At 39.7% G+C, this 21,787-nt stretch overlaps 1 long non-coding RNA gene across 1 annotated transcript in view; it reads right to left on the bottom strand.

Moving 5' to 3' along the window:
- The window catches only part of LOC144577713 (uncharacterized), a 63,647-nt gene that overhangs the window by 16,828 nt on the left and 25,032 nt on the right, over window positions 1–21,787 (bottom strand). The gene's annotated exons all lie outside the window — the stretch shown is intronic.

Raw genomic sequence — 21,787 nt, 5'->3', positions numbered from 1 at the left:
TGTATTTCTTTCAACTAAAGAACAATACAGGGTGCTGTTTCTCCCATGGCCAGAATTCATGAGTCTAGGAACAAATTGGTTGAAGTGAAAATGACTTCTCTCATTACTATATAAATAACCCATTTGAAGAATTTTTGAATCTATATCTACAAGACCTGCTCTTCTGAGGTCTTGGTTCCCAAGAGAGAAATCCTTACAACAATGGCTCCATGGAGCTGAAGTTTGAAACTACCAGATCATTTTGAGTTTCTCATTAACACCAAGCTAACAGGCAAGGAAGGAGAGAGTTCTTCTGGCTGGGTGGCTGATCTTTATAACCAAGAGGAAACAGAATTAATGCTAGAAAATGTGGACAGGGAGGACTGTTTCTGGAACCCAAGAGATACTCTGTGATGACTCTTACTACCTCCTTTTCTATTAGTAAATATTAACTGAAAACTATAGCAACCAATAAAGAAAAGAGGAACTGAAGGTTTAGACTTTTTGGGTAAGAACTCTAGCCAGCTAAATTCCTGGCTGATAGGCAAGGAAACATGGGATATGTAACAGAAGAAGGAGGTCATAAATACCAACCACCTTGTGGTTGTGATGGGTTATAGAAATGAGTACCGGAGCAGCTGCACATAGCTGCTTCTTTGTTTGCTGCTGCTGTTGTTGGTGCATGTGTGTATGGGTGTGTTTGTATATACTACCTATTTTATTATTTTCCATCTTTTTCCCTTGTTATTTAGTATGTTTTATTTAAGGTTTAATGTATAATTTAGTATTAGGAAACAGAATATTCAGGTGGGGCTTGAAAGTGAGGTATCATGAACATAGTCCAGAGATGGCTAGAAATAATTTACATATGAGTTTTACCCACCCTATTTTCTGCAGGAAGAAACCAATAGACATCTATTTGATTTATTTTTATCTTATCCCTTTAAATATCAGTTTTGTGCAAGTGTTACATATTAGTAAAACAATAGAACAATACAATTTACAAATAAATACACATACACCAGTGTTGCATGCTAAAAGCCATGAGAGCATGCATGGTCAAAAAAAGTGGAAGACTAAGTGGATAGAGTATAGTGGTTGAGAGGTCAGGAATACAGTTTTGTTCACTACGAATGGGCTACTTAGTTCTGCAAAGAGGGCATTCTATTCCAAAGTCCCAGGCCATGCTTACTCGTCCATTTAGTACCATCTAATGCATGGCACCAGGTAAGCAACTGAAAGTGTCTTAGTAGAATACATACATCTTTTTACTTAAACAATGAATCCACACCATTGGCATCAGATCTGGAATCCAGAGATTACACATCCTGAACAAATGGGTCTGTTGAGGCCACTTGACTTAGTTCATAAGCTCCTGGAGGTGGTGGTGTAGTTTATAGTTTACTCATACTCTCACATTCTATCTAGCATAAACCTCTACAAATGACCCTTCAGAGCCCCTAAAGTATAGAGGTGACTAATGTTCTCAAAGATCCTGAAGGATTATACAAGAATACGATGCCTCCTAATCAACCTAGAAAACTAGTGCAGTATTTCATTAGAAAGGTATTTAATTAACTTCAGTACTTCCTCCAGCCAGGTTTGACAACAAATTATTACAGTATTTCTTTTGTTCCATCATTCATCTGATCCCTTTACCCTTACCCTTATTTCTTTGCACATGTATTTACTGAACACTTACTGAGTAAATAGACATAACAAAATTTACAGCTAAAGAAAATGTCAAAGTCTTTACTTTCTTTATCTGTAAGATGAAGGAAGTCTAATAACCCTTCAAAATTTCTCTGACAGAGTTAGAGGTCTGCATCAAGCAATGCATGCTAGGCATCTTAACTTGCTTTCATTAGCTAAACTACCCCAACCCCTAAAACTGAAAGCAACCTTCCTCTGAACTCACGTTCTTTCTCCTATAAGATTTTTTTTTCTAATTTTTAATTTTTGTGAGGACATAGTAAGGGTACATATTTATAGTTACATGAGAGATTTTGTTATAGGCATGCAATGTATAATATTCACATCAGGGTAAATGGGGTGTTAATCACCACAAGAATTTATCATTTGCATAACAAACAATCCAATTATATTCTTTTTTTTTTTTTTGAGATGAAGTCTTGCTTTGTCACCCAGGCTGGAGTGAAGTGGCGCCATCTTGGCTAGCTGCAACCTTTACCTCTGAGGTTCCAGTGATCCTCCTGCCTCGCCTCCCAAGTAGCTGGGATTACAGGCAAACGCCACCATGCCTAGTTAATTTCTGTATTATTAGTAGAGACAGGGTTTCACCATGTTGGCCTGGCTGGTTTCAAACTCCTGACCTCAGGTCTTCCACCTGCCTTGGCCTCCCAAAGTGCTGGGATTACAGGCGTGAGCCACTATGCCTGGCCCAATCCAATTATATTGTTTTAATTGTTTTAAAGCTTACAATTAAATTATTTTGACTATAGTCACTTTATTAGTCCATTCTCACACTGTTATAAAGAAATACTGGAAACTGGATAATTGATAAAGAAAAGAGGGGCTGGACGTGGTGGCTTATGCCTATAATCCCATCACTTTGGAAGGCCAAGGTGGGCAGATTGCATGAGGTCAGGAGTTCAAGACCAGCCTGGGCAGCATGTTGAAAACACTTCTCTACTATAAACACAAAAATTAGCTGGGTGTGATGGTGCACGCCTGTAATCCCAGCTACTCTGGAGGCTGAGGCAGGATAATTTCTTGAACCTGAAAGGTGGAGATTTCAGTGAGCCAAGATCACATCACTGCACTCCAACCTGAGTGACAGAGCAAGACTCCCTCTCAAAAAAAAAGGGAGGGGAGAACAACCCAGGATTGAAGCTCTCGCTGGATGCGCAGCAAGGGTGAGTCGGGGACGCATTTCCAGATGGATCTTAGTTGCCCACAGAACGGGGAAATTCCCAGGTATAAAAGAGACACGGGATGCCAGGCAGAGGTTTTGGCTGGTGTAGCTGGCTGCCGATGTGGCTGCGGCCCACGCCAGAGCGCAGAGGCCCTCCACAGCACTCCATAAAAAAGTGCACGTTACGGGTGCCCTGTTGAACTGGCAAACTGAGACCTGAGAGGGCTGAACTTGAGACTGAACGGGACTTGGACAGTGAGCCAGCCCAGGAAATCCCAGGGACACAGCATTTGGGGTAGCGCAGTGCGACAAACAAAACGACGATTTCAAACACTCCTGGTGAGGAGATACCCTTAAAGGGCAGGTCCATGGGGAAGGGGCGTCCACCATTACCGAGGCAATCAGCCCCTACTGAGGTACACGCCCATTGCTGACGCAGCCTACCATTGCCGAGGCAACCCGGTACAACAGAGAGACTCCGCCACAGGGCATAGCCCGTGGCAGCAGGGCAGAGACCGCAGCAGAAGGGCAGAGCCTGCAGCAACAGGGCGAATCTCACGCCAGCAGGGCAGAGCCTCGGCAGGCAAATAGTGACTAGACTGCCTCCTAGCTGGGCAAGACAGCACAGCGGACACTCAAAAATAAAGCCCCAACCCCTTCAGAAAGAGCAGCTGGGAAAAAAAAAAGGTTTTTTTATGAGTTCTGTTGCAGCAGAATTAAACGTAGCAGCCTAACAGCCCTGAATGAACAATAGAGCTCACAGCTCAGCAACTGAGCTCCTATAAAGTACAGACTGTCTCCTCAAGTAGCTCCCTGACTCCTCTATATCCAAAAGACTGACATTTGGCAGGCATCATTCTAGGACAAAGATAGCAGAAAAAGAAACTGGTAGCACCCCTCACTGTTCTGCAGATGCTATAGGTGCACCCCAGACAAGCAGGGCCTGGAGTGGACCTCAGCAGTCATACAGCGAAGGGGCTAGACTGGTAGAAGGAAGACCAAGTAACAGAAATACTTCAACATCAACAATCTGGGTGTCCATTCAGAGACCCAATCGAAAAGTCAGCAACTACTCAGATGACAGGTGGATAAAATCCAGAAAGATGGGAAGAAACCAGCGCAAAAAGGAGGAAAACACCCGAAACCAGAACACCTCGCCTCCTAGAAAGCACCAAAACTCCTCACCAGCAAGGGAACAAAGCTGGACGGAGAATGACTGTGACAAAAGGACTGAATTAGACTTCAGAAGGTGGATAATGAGAAACTTTTGTGAGCTAAAAGAACATGTTTTAAATCAATGCAAAGAAACTAAGAACCTTGAAAAAAGATATGAAAAAAGATTTGAGAAAATGATAACAAGAATGGATAACTTAGAGAGGAATATGAATGAATTAAAGGAGCTGAAAAACACAATACGAGAACTTCGTGAAGCATGCACAAGTTTCAATAGCCGAATTGACCAAGCAGAAGAAAGAATATCAGAAGTCGAAGATCAACTCAATGAAATAAAATGAGAAAGCAAGATCAGAGAAAAAAAGCACAAAAAGGAATGAACAAAGTCTCCAAGAAATGTGGGACTATGTGAAGAGACCTAACCTATGTATGATAGGTGTACCAGAATGTGACAAAGAGAATGAATCCCAGCTGGAAAATACTCTTCAGGATATTATCCAGGAAAATTTCCCCCACCTAGCAAGACAGGCCAACACTCAATTACAGGAAATGCAGCGAACACCACAAAGATATTCTGCAAAAAGAGCAACCCCAAGGCACATAATCGTCAGAGTCAACAAGGTAGAAATAAAGGAGAAAATACTAAGGGCAGCCAAAGAGAAAGGTCGGGTCATCCACAAAGGGAAGCCCATCAGACTCACAGAAGATCTCTCAGCAGAAACTCTACAAGCCAGAAGAGAGTGGGGGCCAATATTCAACATCCTTAAAGAAAATAACTTTCAACCCAGAATTTCATATCCAGCCAAACTGAGCTTCATAAGTGAAGGAAAAATAAAATCCTTTGTGAACAAGCAAGTACTCAGAGATTTTGTCACCACCAGGCCTGCTTTACGAGAGCTCCTGAAAGAGGCACTACACATAGAAAGGAATAACCAGTACCAGCCATTCCAAAATCATACTAAACGCTAAAGAGCATCAACAAAATGAAGAATCTACAACAACTAACAGGCAAAACAGCCAGCTAGCATCGAAATGGCAGTATCAAATTCACACATTACAAGATTAACCCTAAATGTAAATGAACTAAATGCACCAATCAAAAGACAAAGACTGGCAAATTGGATAAAAATCCAAAACCCATCAGTGTGCTGTATCCAGGAAACCCATCTCACATGCAAGGATACACAAGGGCTCAAAATAAAACGATGGAAGAAGATTTACCAAGCAAATGGAGAGCAAAAAAAAAGCAGGAGTTGCAATTCTCATCTCTGATAAAATAGACTTTAAAGCAACAAAGATCAAAAAAGACAAAGAAGGCCATTACATAATGGTAAAAGGATCGATACAACAAGAAAAGCTAACAATCCTAAACATATATGGACCCAATGCAGGAGCACCCAGATACATAAGGCAAGTTCTTAATGACTTACAAAAGGACTTAGACTCCCACACAATAATAGTGGGAGACTTTAACACACCACTGTCAATATTAGACAGATCAACCAGACAGAAAATCAACAAGGATATCCAGGGCTTGAACTCAGACCTGGAGCAAGCAAACCTGATAGATATTTACAGAACTCTCCACCCCAAATCCACAGAATATACATTCTTCTCAGCACCACATCACACCTACTCAAAAATTGACCACATAATTGGAAGTAAAGCACTGCTCAGCAAATGCAAAACAACTGAAATCATAACAAACAGGCTCTCAGACCATAGTGCAATCAAGTTAGAACTCAGAATACAGAAACCAACCCAGAACCACACAGCTTCATGGAAACTGAAAAACTGGCTCTTGAATGTTGACTGTATAAACAACAAAATGAAGGAAGAAATAAAGAAGTTCTTCGAAACCAATGAGAACAAAGACACAACATGCCAGAATCTCTGGGACACATTTAAAGCAGTCTCTAGAGGAAAGTATATAGCAATAAGTGCCCATATAAGAAGAATAGAGAGATGCAAAAATGACACCCTATCGTCAAAATTGAAAGAGCTAGAGGAGCAAGATCAAAAAAACTGAAAACCCAGCAGAAGACAAGAAATAACTAAGATCAGAGCTGAACTGAAGGAGATTGAGACACGAAAAACCCTCCAAAAAATCAATAAATCCAAGAGCTGGTTTTTTGAAAAGATCAACAAAATAGACAGACCACTAGCCAGGATGATTAAAAAGAAAAGAGAGAACAACCAAATAAAAAATGATAAAGGGGAAATCACCACAGATTTCACAGAAATTCATACCATCATCAGAGAATATTATAAACAACTCCATGCACATAAACTAGTAAACCTGGAAAAAATGGAAAAAATCCTGGACTCCTGTGTCCTCCCAAGCCTAAACCAGGAGGAAGCCAAAACTATGAATAGACCAATAACAAGGGCAGAAGTCGAGGCAGCAATTAAGAGCTTACCACACAAAAAAAGCCCAGGTCCAGACGGGTTCACAGCTGAATTCTACCAGACACACAAAGAGGAGCTGGTACCATTTCTTCTGAAACTATTCCAAATAATCCAAAAAGAAGGAATCCTTCCCAAATCATTCTATGAGACCAATATCATCCTGATACCAAAACCCGGCAGAGACCCAACAAGAAAGAAAGCTTCAGGCCAATATCCATGATGCACATAGATGCAAAAATCTTCAATAAAATATTGGCAAGCCGATTGCCACAGCAAATCAAAAAACTTATTCATCATGATCAAGTAGGATTCATCCTGGGGATGCAAGGCTGGTTCAACATACGCAAGTCTATCAACGTAATTCACCACATAAACAGAACCAAATACAAAAACCACATGATTATCTCAATTGACGCAGAGAAGGTATTTGACAGAATTCAACAGCCTTTTAGGCTAAAAACCCTCAATAAACTCGGTATCAATGGAACGTATCTCAAAGTAATAAAAGCTTTTTATGACAAACCAACAGCCAATATCATACTTACTGGGAAAAACTGGAAGCATTCCCTTTGAAATCCGACACTAGACAAGGATGCCCTCTGTCACCACTCCTATTCAATATAGTACTGGAAGTTCTAGCCAGAGCAATCAGGCAAGAAAAAGAAATAAAGGGTATTCAAATAAAAAAGGTGGAAGCCAAATTGTCTCTATTTGCAGACAACATGATAGTATACCTAGAAGACCCCATCGCCTCAGCCCAAAAACTCCTGAAACTGATAAGCAACTTCAGCAAAGTCTCAGGATATAAAATCAATGTGCAAAAATCACAAGCGTTCCTCTACACCAATAACAGACTTAAAGAAAGCCAAATCAAGAACAAACTGCCATTCACAATTGCTACAAAAAGAATAAAATACCTAGGAATACAACTAACAAGGAACGTAAGAGACCTCTTCAAGTAAAACTACAAACCACTGCTCAATGAAATCAGAGAGGACACAAACAGATAGAGAAACATTCCATGTTCATGGTTAGAAAGAATTAATATCGTGAAAATGGCTATACTGCCCAAAGTAATTTACAGAATCAATGCTATACCCATCAAGCTACCATTGACTTTCTTCACAGAACTGGAAAAAACCACCATGAACTTCATATGGAACCAAAAGAGAGCCCGCATCGCCAAGTCAATTCTAAGCAAAAAGAACACAGTGGAGGGCATCACACTACCGGATTTCAAACTATACTACAAGGCTACAGTAATCAAAACAGCATGGTACTGGTACCAAAACAGAGATATAGACCAATGGAACAGAACAGAGGCATCAGAGGCAACACAACCTATCTACAACCATACAATCTTTGATAAACCCGACAAAAACAAGCAATGGGGAAAAGATTCACTGTTCAACAAATGGTGCTGGGAAAACTGGCTAGCCATGTGCAGAAAGCAGAAACTGGACCCCTTCCTAACACCTTACACCAAAATTAACTCGAGATGGATTAAAGACTTAAACATAAGACCTGGCACCATAAAAACCCTAGAAGGAAATCTAGGCAAAACCATCCAGAACATAGGAGCAGGCAAAGACTTCATGACCGAAACACCAAAAGCATTGGCAACAAAAGCCAAAATAGACAAATGGGACCTAATCAAACTCCACAGCTTCTGCACAGCAAAAGAAACAGTCTCTAGGGTGAATCGGCAACCAACAGAATGGGAAAAAATTTTTGCAGTTTACCCATCTGACAAAGGACTGATATCCAGAATTTACAAAGAACTCAAACAGATTTACAAGAAAAAAACAAACAAGCCCATTCGAAATTGGGCAAAGGATATGAACAGACACTTTACAAAGAAGACATATATGAGGTCAACAATCATATAAAAAAAATGCTCATCGTCACTGGTCATCAGAGAGATGCAAATCAAAACCACATTGAGGTACCATCTCACGCCAGTTAGAATGGTGATCATTAAAAATCTGGAGACAACAGATGCTGGAGAGGATGTGGAGAAAAAGGAACACTTTTACACTGTTGGTGAGAGTGTAAATTAGTTCAACCATTGTGGAAGACAGTGTGGAGATTCCTCAAGTCCCTAGAAATAGAAATTCCATTTGACCCAGCAATCCCATTACTGGGTATATATCCAAAAGACTATAAATCGTTCTACTATAAGGACACATGCACACGAATGTTCATTGCAGCACTGTTTACAATAGCAAAGACCTGGAATCAACCCAAACGCCCATTGATGATAGACTGGATTGGGAAAATGTGGCACATATACACCATGGAATATTATGCAGCAATCAGAAAATATGAGTTTGTGTCATTTGTAGGGACATAGATGAATCTGGAGAACATCATTCTCAGCAAACTGACACAAGAACAGAAAATGAAACACCGCATATTCTCACTCATAGGTGGGTGATGAAAAATGAGAACACATGGACACAGAGAGGGGAGTACTAAACACTGGGGTCCATTGGGGGGAAAAGGGGAGGGCCAGTGGGAGGGGGAGGTGGGAAGGGATAGCCTGGGGAGAAATGCCAAATATGGGTGAAGGGGAGAAAGCAAACAAAACACACTGCCATGTGTGTACCTATGCAACTGTATTGCATTCTCTGCACATGTACCCCAAAACCTAAAATGCAATAAAAAATAAAAATAAAAATAAAGGAAAGAAAAGAGGGTTAATTGGCTTAGAGGATATACAAAAAACATGTCAAAGTCTGCTTCTGAGGAGGACTTAGGAAGCTTTTACTCATGGCAGAAAGCAAAGCGGAAGCTTCCTGCATATCTTTTGGAATAATTTAATTGTTCAAGGAACAACAAAGAGCTTTATTGTTCCACATGATATCCAGAAAGCACAGCAGCCTCTGCTTCTGAGGAGGCCTCAGGAAGCTTTTACTCATGGTGGAAGACAAAGTGGAAGCACACTTTTAAACAACTAGATCTCATGATAAGTCACTTACCATCTTGAGAACAGCACCATGGGAATGGTGCTAACCCATTCATGAGAATTTCACCACCGTGATGCAATCAACCCATCCGGACTCCACTCCAACACTGGGTATTAGAATTTAATTGAGATTTAGTGGGGACACAAAACCCCATTCTGCCCCTGGCTCCTATCTCATGATTGTCTTATATTCCAAAATACAATCATGCCTTTCCGACAGTCTCCCAAAGTCTTAACTTATTCTAGCCTTAAAACAAAAGTCCCAAGTCATCTGAGACAAGGCAATTCCCTTTCACCTATGAGCCTGTTAAATGAAAAACAAGTTACTTGTTCTCAAAATACAATTGGGGAATGGCATTGCCATTCCAAAAGGGAGAAATGGGCTATAAGAAAGGAGCTATAGGGCCTATGCAAGTCCAAAACCCAGCAGGGCAGTTATTAACTCTTGAAACTGCAAAATAATGTTCTTTTAACTCAGTGTCTCACATTCAAGGTATACAGGTGCAACAGGGTGGCTCTCAAAGTCTTGAGAAACTCTGCCTCTGTGGCTTTCCAGGGTACAGCCCCTGCAGTTGCTCTCAAGGGCTGGCATTGAGTGCCTGCGACTTTTCTCTGTAGGAAGTTCCAAATTTTCCCTCATCTTTCTATCTTCTGAGGCCACCGCCTTCTTTCAACCTCTGCCTGTTACACAGTTTCAAAGTCACTTCTACATTTTCAGGCATCTTTATAGCAATGCCCCACTCCTAGTAGCAAGTTTCTGTATTAGTCCATTTTGCACTACTATAAAGAAATACCTGAAACTGAGTAGTATTTAAAGAAAAGAGTTTTAATTGGCTCATGGTTTTGCAGGTCTTTGCTCAGCTTTTCGGGAGTCCTCAGGAAACTTACAATCATGGCAGAAAGTGAAGGGGGAGCAAATACATCACATGGCTGGAGTAGAAGCAAGAGAGAGGGGCAGGTGCCATACACTTTTAAATAATTAGATCTCATGAGAACTCACTACTGCAACAACAGCACTAAGAAGGGATGGTGTTAAATCATGAGAAAGTACCCCCATGATCCAATCACCTCCAACCATGCCCCAGTTCTAGCACTGAGGATCACATTTCAACATGAGATTTGGGTGGGGACAGAGAATCAAATCATATCAGTCATCCTGTTGTGCTAGCAAATACTAGGTCTTATTCATTCCATTTTTCTTTTTTTGAGACACATTTTTGCTCCTGTTTCCCAGGCTGGAGTGCAATGGTGTGATCTCCGCTCACTGCAACCTCCACCTCCTGGATTCAAGTGATTTTCCTATCTCAGCCTCCCAAGTAGCTAGGATTACAGGCATGAGCAACCACACCCAGCTATTTTGTTTGTTTGTTTTTTGTTTTTGTATTTTTAGTAGAGACAGGGTTTCACCATGTTGGTCAGACTGGTCTTGAACTCCTGACCTCAGATGATCCACCCACCTTAGCCTCCCAAAGTGCTGGAATTATAGGCATAAGCCACCACACCTGGCCCACTCGTTCTATTTTTTTGTACCATTAGCAATCTTCCCTTCGTCTCCACTCTTCACTACCCTTCTCAGCCTCTGGTAACCATCTTTCTACTCTCTATCTCCATTACTTCAATTATTTAAATTTTTAGCTCCCACAAATAAGTGAGAACATGTGAAGTTTGTTTTTCTTTGTCTGACTTATTTTACTTAATATAATGACCTCCAGTTCCATCTGTGTTGTTGCAAATGACACACTCTCATTCTTTTTTATGGATGAATAGTACTCCATTGTATATAATTACCATATTTGATTTGTCTGTTCATCTGTTGATAGACATTTAGGCTGCTTCCAAGTCTTGGACACTGTGAATAGTGCTGCAATATACATCGGAGTACAGATATCTCTTTGATATACTAATTTCCTTTCTTTTGAGTATATGACTACGAGCGGGATTGCTGGATCATATGGTAGCTCTATTATTAGTTTTTTGAGGAACCTCCAAATTGTTCTTCATAGTGATTGTACAAATTTATATTCCCACCAACAGTGTATGAGGGTTCCCTTTTCTCCACAATTTTGCTAGCATTTGTTATTGCCTGACCCTTAAATAAAAGCCATTTTAACTGGATGAGAACATATCTCATTGTAGTTTTGATTTCATTTCTCTAGTGATCAATGATGTTGAACACCTTTTTATATCCCTGATTGCCATTCATATTTCTTCTTTAGAGAAATGTCTATTCAGATCTTTTGCCCACTTCTGATTGGATTATTAGATTTTTTCCTGTAGAGTTGTTGGAGCTCCTTATACATTCTGGTTATGAATCCTTTGCCAGATGGGTAATTTGCAAATATTTCCCCCCATTCTTAAGTATCTCTTCACTTTGTTGATTGTTTCCTTTGCTGTGAAGGTTTTTAACTTGATGTGATCCCAAATGTCCATTTTTGCTTTGGTTGACTGTGCTTGTGGGGTATTACTTGAGAAATCTTTGCCCAGACCAATGTCCTGGAGAGTTTCCCTTAATGTTTTATTTTAGTAGTTTCGTAAGTTCATGACTTTGATTTGATTTTCATCTTGATTTGAGTTTTACAAATGGTGAGAGGTAGAGGTCTAGTTTCATTCCTCTGCATAGTGAAATCCAGTTTTCCCAGCAACATTTATAGAAGAGACTGTCCTTTCTCCAAGTATGTTCTTGACACCTTTGTCAAAAATGAGTTCACTATGGGCATATAGATTTATCTCTGTGTTTTCTATTCCACTGATCTATGTGTCTGTTTTTATGCTAGTATCATGTCACTTTGGTTACTATAGCATTGTAGTGTAAATTGAAGTCAGATAATGTGACTCCTTCAGTTTTGTTCCTTTTGCATAGAATAGTTCTGGCTATTCTGGGCCTTTTGTGGTCCCATATACATTTTAGAATTGTTTTTTATATTTCTGTGAAGGATGCATTAGTATCTTGATAGAGATTGCATTAAATCTGTAGACTTCTTTTGGTAACATAAACATCTTAAAATATTGATTCTTCCAATCCATGAACATGAAACATGTTTCCATTTTTTGTGTCTTCCATAATTTCTTACATAAATGTTTTATAGTTTTCATTGTAGAGGTCTTTCACTTTTTTTGGTTTACCTTAATTCCTAGGTATTTCATTTTATTTGTAGCTATCATAAATGGAATTACTTTCTTGATTTCTTCATCAAATGGTTCATTGTTGGCATATAAAAATGCTACTGATTTTTGTATGATGATTTGGTATCCTGCAACTTCAATGAATTTATCTGTTCTAAAAGTTTTCTGGCAGAGTCTTTAGGTTTTTCCAAGGATGAGATTACATCATCTGCCAAAAAGTCTAATTTGACTTTGTTCCTTCCAATTTGGATGTCCTTTATTACTACGTTGAATAACAGTGGTGAAGATAGTGTTCTTGATCTTAGAGGAAAGACTTTTTTTCCATTCAGTATGATACTAGCTATGTGTCTCTTGAATATGGCTTTTATTATATTGAGGTATGTTCCTCCTATACTCAGTTTGTTAAGGGTTTTTACTATGAAAAATGATGAAGTTTATCAAAAGCTATTTCAGCCTCAATTGAAATGGTCATATGGGTTTTGTCCTTCATTCTGTTTATATGATATGCATCATTAATTGATTTGCAGATGTTGAACCATTCTTGTTCCCTGGGATAAATCTCACTTGGTCATGTTGAATAATCTTAATGTGTAGTTAAATTCAGTTTGCTAATATTTTGTTGAGGATTTTTGCATCAACATTAATCAGTGGTTGGCCTATGATTTGTTGTTGTTGTTATTTTTCCTTGATGTGTCTTTTTCTAGTTTTGTTGTCAGGGTAATACTGGCCTTGTAGAATGAGTTTTGAGGTAGTCTCTCCTCCTCTATTTTTGGGAATACTTTGATTAGAATTGGTATTAGAAGCTTTTTAAATGTTTGGTAGAATTCAGCAGTGTGAAGCCATCAGGTACTAACCTTTTCTTTCCTGGAAGATGTTTTATTATGGCTTCAAACTCCTTACTTGTTGTTGGCCTGTTTAGGTTTTGGATTTCTTTGTGGTTCAATGTTGGGAGGTTGTATGTGTCTAGGGATTTATCCATTTCTTGTAAATTTTCTAATGTATTGGCAAATAGTTGTTCATAGCAGCTGCTAATAATCCTTTGAATGTCTGTGGTTTTGGTTGTAATGCCTCCTTTTTTGTCTCTGAATTTATATATTTGGGTCTTCTCTCTTTCTTCTCTTCATTAGTCTAGCTATAGTTTTGCCAATTTTATCTTTTTAAAACACAAACTTCGTTAATTTTTTAAATTGTTATATTTATTTGAAATTTATTTATTCTCTGATTTTTATTATTTCTTTTCTTCTACTAATTTTGCATTTGTTTTACTCTTGCTTTTCCGGTTGCTTAAGGTGCATTGCAAGGTTGTTTATTTGAAGCACTTTTTTTCTTTTTTAATGTGGCACTTATAGCTATAAATTTCCCTCTTATTACTGCTTTCACTGTATCTCAGAGGTTTTACTATATTGAATTTCCATTATCAATTTTTTCCACTTTTCTTTCAATTTTCTTCTGAACGTCTTCACTGACCTACAGCTCATTTACAAGCATACTGTCTAATTTTCATATGTTTGTACAGTTTCCAAAACTCCTCTTGCTATTAATTTCAAGTATTATTACACTGTGGTCAGAAAAAATGCTTGCTATTACTTTATTTTTTGAATGTTTTAATACTTGTTTTGTGACCTAATATATGGGTCTATCTCTTGCTGCATTTAGGATCCTTTCTTTATTCTTGACCTTTGTGAGTTTGATTATTAAATGTCTCGAGGTGGTCTTCCTTGGGTTAAATCTGCTTGGTGTTCCATAATCTTCTTGTACTTGAATATTGATGTCTTTCTGTAGGTCTGGGAAGCTCTTGCTACTATCCCTTTGAATAAGCTTTCTCTTTTTATTTATTTATTTCTTTTTATTGCATTTTAGGTTTGGGGTACATGTGCAGAACATGCAAGATAGTTGCATAGGTACAAACATGGCTGTGTGATTTGCTGCCTTTCTCCCCTTCAGCCACATCTGGCATTTCTCCCCATGCTATCCATCCCCAGTGCCCCACCCCCACTGTCCCTCCCCCATTCCCCCCAATAGACCCCAGTGTGTAGTGCTCTCCTCCCTGTGACCATGTGTTCTCATTGTTCATCACCCGCCTATGAGTGAGAACATGCAGTATTTCATTTTCTGTTCTTGTGGCAGTTTGCTGAGAATGATGTTCTCCAGATTCCTCCATGTCCCTACAAAGGACACGAACCTCATCATTTCTGATTGCTGCATAATATTCCATGGTGTATATGTGCCACATTTTCCCAGTCCAGTCTATCACCGATGGGCATTTGGGTTGGTTCCAGGTCTTTGCTATTGTAAACAGTGCTGCAATGAACATTCGTGTGCATGTGTCCTTATAGGAGAATGATTTATAGTCCTTCAGATATATACCCAGTAATGAGATTGCTGGGTCAAATGGAATTTCTATTTCTAGGGACTTGAGGAATCTCCACACTGTCTTCCACAATGGTTGAACTAATTTACATTCCCACCAGCAGTGTAAAAGTGTTTCTATTTCACCACATCCTCTCCAGCATCTGCTGTCTCCAGATTTTTTAATGATCACCATTCTAACTGGCATGAGATGGTATCTCAATGTAGTTTTGATTTGCATCTCTCTAATGACCAGTGATGATGAGCATTTTTTCATATGTTTAATGGCTTCATGTATGTCTTCTTTTCTAAAGTGTCTTTTTATATCCTTTGCCCATTTTTGAATGGGCTTGTTTGATTTTTTCTTGTAAATCTGTTTGAGTTCTTTGTAAATTCTGGATATCAGTCCTTTGTCAGATGGGTAAACTGCAAAAAATTTTTCCCATTCTGTTGGTTGCTGATTCACTCTAATGACTGTTTTTGCTGTGCAGAAGCTGTGGAGTTTGATTAGGTCCCATTTGTCTATTTTGGCTTTTGTTGCCAATGCTTTTGGTGTTTTGGTCATGAAGTCCTTGCCAACTCCTATGTCCTGAATGGTTTTGCCTAGATTTCCTTCTAGGGTTTTTATGGTGCCAGGTCTTATGTTTAAGTCTTTAATACATCTGCAGTTAATTTTAGTGTAAGGTATCAGGAAGGGGTCCAGTTTCTGCTTTCTACACATGGCTAGCCAGTTTTCCCAACACCATTTATTAAGCAGGGAATCCTTTTCCCATTGCTTGTTTCATCAGGATTGTCAAAGATCACATTGTTGTAGACGTGTTGTGTTGCCTCCGATGCCTCTGTTCTGTTCCATTGGTCTATATCTCTGTTTTCATACCAGTACCATGCTGTTATGATTACTGTAGCCTTGTAGTATAGTTTAAAGTCTGGTAGTGTGATGCCTCCTGCTGTGTTCTTTTTGCTTAGAATTGACTTGGCTATGTGGGCTCTCTTTTGGTTCCATATGAAGTTCATGGTGGTTTTTTTCCAGTTCTGTGAAGAAGGTCATTGGTAGCTTGATGGGGATAGCATTGAGTCTGTAAATTACTTTGGGCAGTATGGCCATTTTAACGATATTGATTCTTCCTATATCTTCCATATTCTTCCTATGAACATGGAATGTTTCTCCATCTGGTTGTGTCCTCTCTTATTTCATTAAGCAGTGATTTGTAGTTCTCCTTGTAGAGGTCCTTTAAGTTGCTTGTTAGTTGTATTCCCAGGTATTTTATTCTCTTTGTAGCAATTGTGAATGGCAGTTCATTCTTGATTTGGCTCTCTTTAAGTCTGCTATTGGTGTATAGGAATGCTTGCGATTTTTGCAATTGATTTTTTATCCTGAGACTTTGCTGAAGTTGCTTATCAGTTTCAGGAAATTTTGGGCGGAGATGATGGGGTCTTCTAGATATACAATTATGTTTTCTGCAAATAGAGAAAAATTGGCTTCCTCCTTTCCTATTTGAATACCCTTTATTTCTTTTTCTTGCCTGATTGCTCTGGCTAGAACTTCCAGTACTATACTGAATAGGAGTGGCGAGAGAGGGCATCCTTGTCTAGTGCCAGATTTCAAAGGAAATGCTTCCAGTTTTTGCCCATTCAGTATGATATTGGCTGTTGGTTTGTCATAAATAGCTTTTATTATTTTGAGATACGTTCCATTAATACCAAGTTTATTGAGGATTTTTAGCATAAAGAGCTGTTGAATTTAGTCAAAGGCCTTCTCTGCATCCATTGAGATAATCATGTGGTTTTTGTTTTTGGTTCTGTTTATGTGGTGAATTAAATTTATAACCTACGTATGTTGAACCAGCCTTGCATCCCCAGGATAAATCCTACTTGATCATGATGGATAAGCTTTTTGATGTGCTGTTGCAATCGGCTTGCCAGTATTTTATTGAAAATTTTTGCGTCTATGTTCATCATGGACATTGGCCTGACGTTTTCTTTTCTTGTTGAGTCTCTGCCGGGTTTTGGTATCAGGATGATGTTTGTCTCATAAACTGAATTAGGAAGGATTCCCTCTTTTTGGATTATTTGAAATAGTTTCAAAAGGAATTGTACCAGCTCCTCTTTGTGTGTCTGGTAGAATTCGGCTGTGAACCCATCTGGACCTAGGCTTTATTTGTGTGGTAGGCTCTTAATTGCTGCCTCGACTTCAGACCTTGTTATTGGTCTATTCATAGTTTCAGCTTCCTCCTGGTTTAGGCTTGGGAGGACACAGGTGTCCAGGAATTTATCCATTTCTTCCAGGTTTACTAGTTTATGTGCATAGAGTTGTTTGTAATATTCTCTGATGATGGTTTGAATTTCTGTGGAATCTGTGGTGATTTCCCCTTTATCGTTTTTTATTGCATCTATTTGGTTGTTCTCTCTTTTCTTTTTAATCAATCTGGCTAGTGGTCTATTTTGTTGTTCTTTCCATAAAACCTGCTCTTGGATTTACTGATTTTTTTGAAGGGTTTTTTTTCTGACTCTATCTCCTTCAGTTCTGCTCTGATCTTAGTTATTTCTTGTCTTCTGCTAGGTTTTGGGTTTTTTTGATCTTGCTCCTCTAGCTCTTTCAATTTTTATGATAGGGTGTCAATTTTGGATCTCTCCACTCTTCTCATGTGGACACTTATTGCTATGTATTTTCCTCTAGATATTGCTTTAAATGTGTCCCAGAGGTTCTGGCATATTGCATCTTCATTCTCGTTGGTTTTGAAAAACTTCTTTATTTCTGCCTTCATTTCATTGTTTATCCAGTCAACATTCAAGAGCCAGTTGTTTAGTTTCCATGAAGCTGTGCGGCTCTGAGTTAGTTTCTGAATTCTGAGTTCCAACTTGATTGCACTGTGGTGTGAGAGACTGTTTGTTATGATTTTAGTTGTTTTGCATTTGCTGAGGAGTGCTATACTTCCATTTATGTGGTCAATTTTAGAGTAGGTGTGATGTGGTGCTGAGAAGAATGTATATTCTGTGGATTTGGGGTGGAGAGTTCTGTAAATGTCTATCAGGTTTGCTTGTTCCAGGTCTGAGTTCAAGCCCTGGATATCCTTGTTGATTTTCTGTCTGGTTGATCTGTCTAATATTGACAGTTGAGTGTTAACGTCTCCCACTATTATTGTGTGGGAGTCTAAGTCTCTTTGTAAGTCATTAAGAACTTGCCTTATATATCTGAGTCCTCCTGACTTGGGTCCATATATATTTAGGATCGTTAACTCTTCTTTTTGTATCAATCCTTTTACCATTATGTAATGTCCTTCTTTGTCTCTTTTGATCTTTGTTGCTTTAAAGTCTATTTTGTCAGAGATGAGAATTGCAACTCCTGCTTTTTTTTTTTTTTTGCCCTTCATTTGCTTGGTAACTCTTCCTCCATCCCTTTATTTTGAGCCTTTGTGTATCCTTGCATGTGACATGTGTTTCCTGGATACAGCACACCGATGGGTTTTGGCTTTTTATCCAATTTGCCAGTCTGTGTCTTTTGATTGGTGCATTTAGTCCATTTACATTTAGGGTTAATATTGTTATGTGTGAATTTGATACTGTCATTTCGATGCTAGATGGCTGTATTGCCCATTAGTCGATGCAGATTCTTTATTTTGTTGATGCTCTTTAGCATTTGGTATGTTCTTGGAGTTGCTGGTACTGGTTTTTCTTTTCTATGCATAGTGCCTCTTTCAGGAACTCTTGTAAAGCAGGCCTGGTGGTGACAAAATCTCTGAGTACTTGCTTGTTCACAAAGGATTTTATTTTTCCTTCACTTATGAAGCTCAGTTTGGCTGGATATGAAATTCTGGGTTGAAAGTTTTTTTCTTTAAGGATGTTGAATATTGGCCCCCACTCTCTTCTGGCTTGTAAGGTTTCTGCTGAGAGATCTGCTGTGAATCTGATGGGCTTCCCTTTGTGGGTGACCCAAACTTTCTTTCTGATGGCCCTTCGCATTTTCTCCTTCATTTCAACCCTGGTGAATCTGACAATTATGTGCCTCAGGGTCGCTCTTCTTGCGGAATATCTTTGTGGTGTTCTCTGTATTTCCTGGACTTGAATACTGGCCTGACTTTCTAGATTGGGGAAGTTTTCCTCGATAATATCCTGAAGACCATTTTCCAGCTTGGATTCATTCTCTTTGTCACATTCAGGTACACCTATTAAACGTAGGTTAGGTCTCTTCACATAGTCCCACATTTCTTGGAGACTTTGTTCATTCCTTTTTTGATTTTTTCTTTAATCTTGCCTTCTCATTTTATTTCATGGAGTTGATCTTTGACCTCTGATATCCTTTCTTCTGCTTGGTCAGTTCAGCTGTTGAGTCTTGTGCATGCTTCATGAAGTTCTCGTGTTGTGTTTTTCAGCTTCATCAATTCACTCATATTTCTCTCTAAGTTGTCCATCCTTGTTATCATTTCCTCAAATCTTTTTTCAAGGTTCTGAGTTTCTTTGCATTGAGTTAGAACGTGTTCTTTTAGCTCATGGAAGTTTCTCATTACCCACCTTCTGAAGTCTGATTCTGTCATTTCATCATACTCATTCTCTGTCCCGTTTTGTTCTCTTGCTGGTGAGGGATTGTGGTCCCTTGTAGGAGGCGAGGTGTTCTGGTTTCGGGTTTTTTCTTCCTTTTTGCACTGGTTTCATCCTATCATTGTGGATTTTATCCACCTGTCATCTGAGTAGTTGCTGACTTTCCGGTTGGGTCTCTGAGTGGACGTCCAGATTGTTGATGATGAAGTATTTCTGTTTCTTAGTTTTTCTTCTAACAGTCTAGCCCCTCTGCTATAGGACTGCTGAGGTCAATTCCAGGCCCTGCTTGCCTGGGGAACACCTGTAGCAGCTGCAGAACAGTGAGGGTTGCAACCAGTTTTTTCTTCTGCTATCTTTGTCCTAGAATGATGCCTGCCAAATATCAGTCTGATCAGTCCTTTGTGAGGTGACTCTTTGGATATATGGGGGTCAGGGAGCTGCTTGAGGAGACAGTCTGTACTTTATAGGAGCTCAAGTGCTGAGCTGTGAGCTCTGTTGTTCATTCAGGGCTGCTAGGCAGGTACGTTTAAGTCTGCTGCAGCAGAACTCATAAAGCCCCTTTTATTCCTCAGGTGCTCTGTCCCAGGGAGTTAGGGCTTTATTTATGAGTATCCATTGCACAATCCTGACCAGCAAGGAGGCAGTCTAGTCACTGCCTGCCTGCCGAGGCTATGCTGAGCTGCTCTGGGCTCTGCCCTGCTGCCGTGTGTAATTCCCTGTTGTCCTGTTTATATGGGTGTAGTTAGAACTGCCATGGCAATGGTCCTCGCCTCTTTAATGGTGGACTCTCTCTGTTATGGCGGGTTGCCTCAGCAATGGCAGGCTGTGTCAGCAATGGTAGAGTACCTACATAGGGGTGTAGTGTCTTGGTAATGGTGGACACCCCTCCCCCACAGAGATGCACCATCCTGGTTTCAGCTGTGCTTGCCATGAAACTCTCAACCCTGAGCATTTCCAATTGCTGTTTTCTTTGTTTTTGTGGGGGTGGGACCCGCCGAGCCTAATCACCTGGCTTCCTGCCTCCGAGCTCTTTTTTTTAAGTTAAACGGTTGACTCTATCCCAGGTGTTTCAGTCGCCTACTGAAAGGGCACCAGGATCTGTGTGATTTCTGTGCAGCAACCCACTACGCTCACTGAAACCACGTCGCTGACTGGGAATCTCCTGGCCTGTCTTACTGTTTAAGTCCTGTTTAATCAGATGAACGTGCTAATCTGCCTTCCCAAATCTCAAATTGCTGGTTTAACAGGGCAACCAGACCAGTGTATTTTGTATGGAGTGCCGCTGTGCTGCGGCACCGGCCAAAACAGCCACATGGGCCCAAATGGCTGTGCCAGCCGAAACAGCCACATTGGTGGCCCATGGGACTCCTACACCTGGGAATCTCCTGGTCTGTGGGCAATAAAGATCCGTCTGGAAATGTGGCATCCATTCACCCTCTGTGCTTTCACTGGGAGCTGAAATCCTGAGTTGCTCCTACAGCGCCATCTTCTCCTCTCCCTTGAATAAGCTTTCTACCCCATCTCTTTCTCCACCTGTTCTTTCAGGCCAATAACTCACATTTGCCCATTTGAGGCTATTTTCTAAATCCGGTAGGTGTGCTTCATTGTTTTCTATTCTTTTTTTCTTTTGTCTCCTCTATGTATTTTCAAATAGGTTGTCTTCAAGCTCATTAATTCTTTTTTTTTTTTTGATCAATTCTGCTATTAAAAGGCTCTGATGCATTCTTCAGTATGTCATTTGCATTTTTAACTCCAGAATTCCTGCTTGATTATTTTAATCTCTTTGTTACATTTCAATCTCTTTGATAAATTTATCTGACAATATTCTGAATTCCTTCTCTGTGTTATCTTGAATTTCACTGAGTTTTCTCAAAACAGTTGTTTTGAATTCCCTGTCTGAAAGGTCACATATCATTATTTTTTCTCCAGGATTGGTCTTTGGCGACATATTTAGTTCATTTGGTGGGGTCATTTTTTTCTGGATGGTCTTGATGCTTGTGGATATTTGTGTTTGTCATGTCTGGGCATTGAAGAATTAGGTATTTATTGTAGTCTTTTCAGTCTGGGCTTCTTTGTATTCTTACTTTTTTCAGGGAAGGCTTTCCAAGTATTCAAAAGGAGTTGGGTGTTTTGATAAAAGCTGTACCTGCATTAGAGGCCACTCCAAGCCCAACAATGTTGTATTTTTTTGAGTCTTATAGAGGTACCATCTTGATGATTTTGAAAAAGATCCAGAAGAATCTTTGGATTATCAGGCAGAGATCTTGTCCCTTACTTTCTCCCAAATGAATGGAGTCCCTGTCTTTGTGCGGAACTGCCTGGAACCATGTGTATGGTAATGCAAGCACGCTTTTGACCACTACCACTGGGAATGT

The sequence above is a fragment of the Callithrix jacchus genome, chromosome 9 (genome assembly GCF_049354715.1).
Source record: "Callithrix jacchus isolate 240 chromosome 9, calJac240_pri, whole genome shotgun sequence".
Taxonomy (NCBI): Eukaryota; Metazoa; Chordata; class Mammalia; order Primates; family Cebidae; genus Callithrix; species Callithrix jacchus.
The sequence above is the reverse complement of the archived record's forward strand: the minus strand, read 5'-3'. Positions and strand labels throughout refer to the sequence as shown.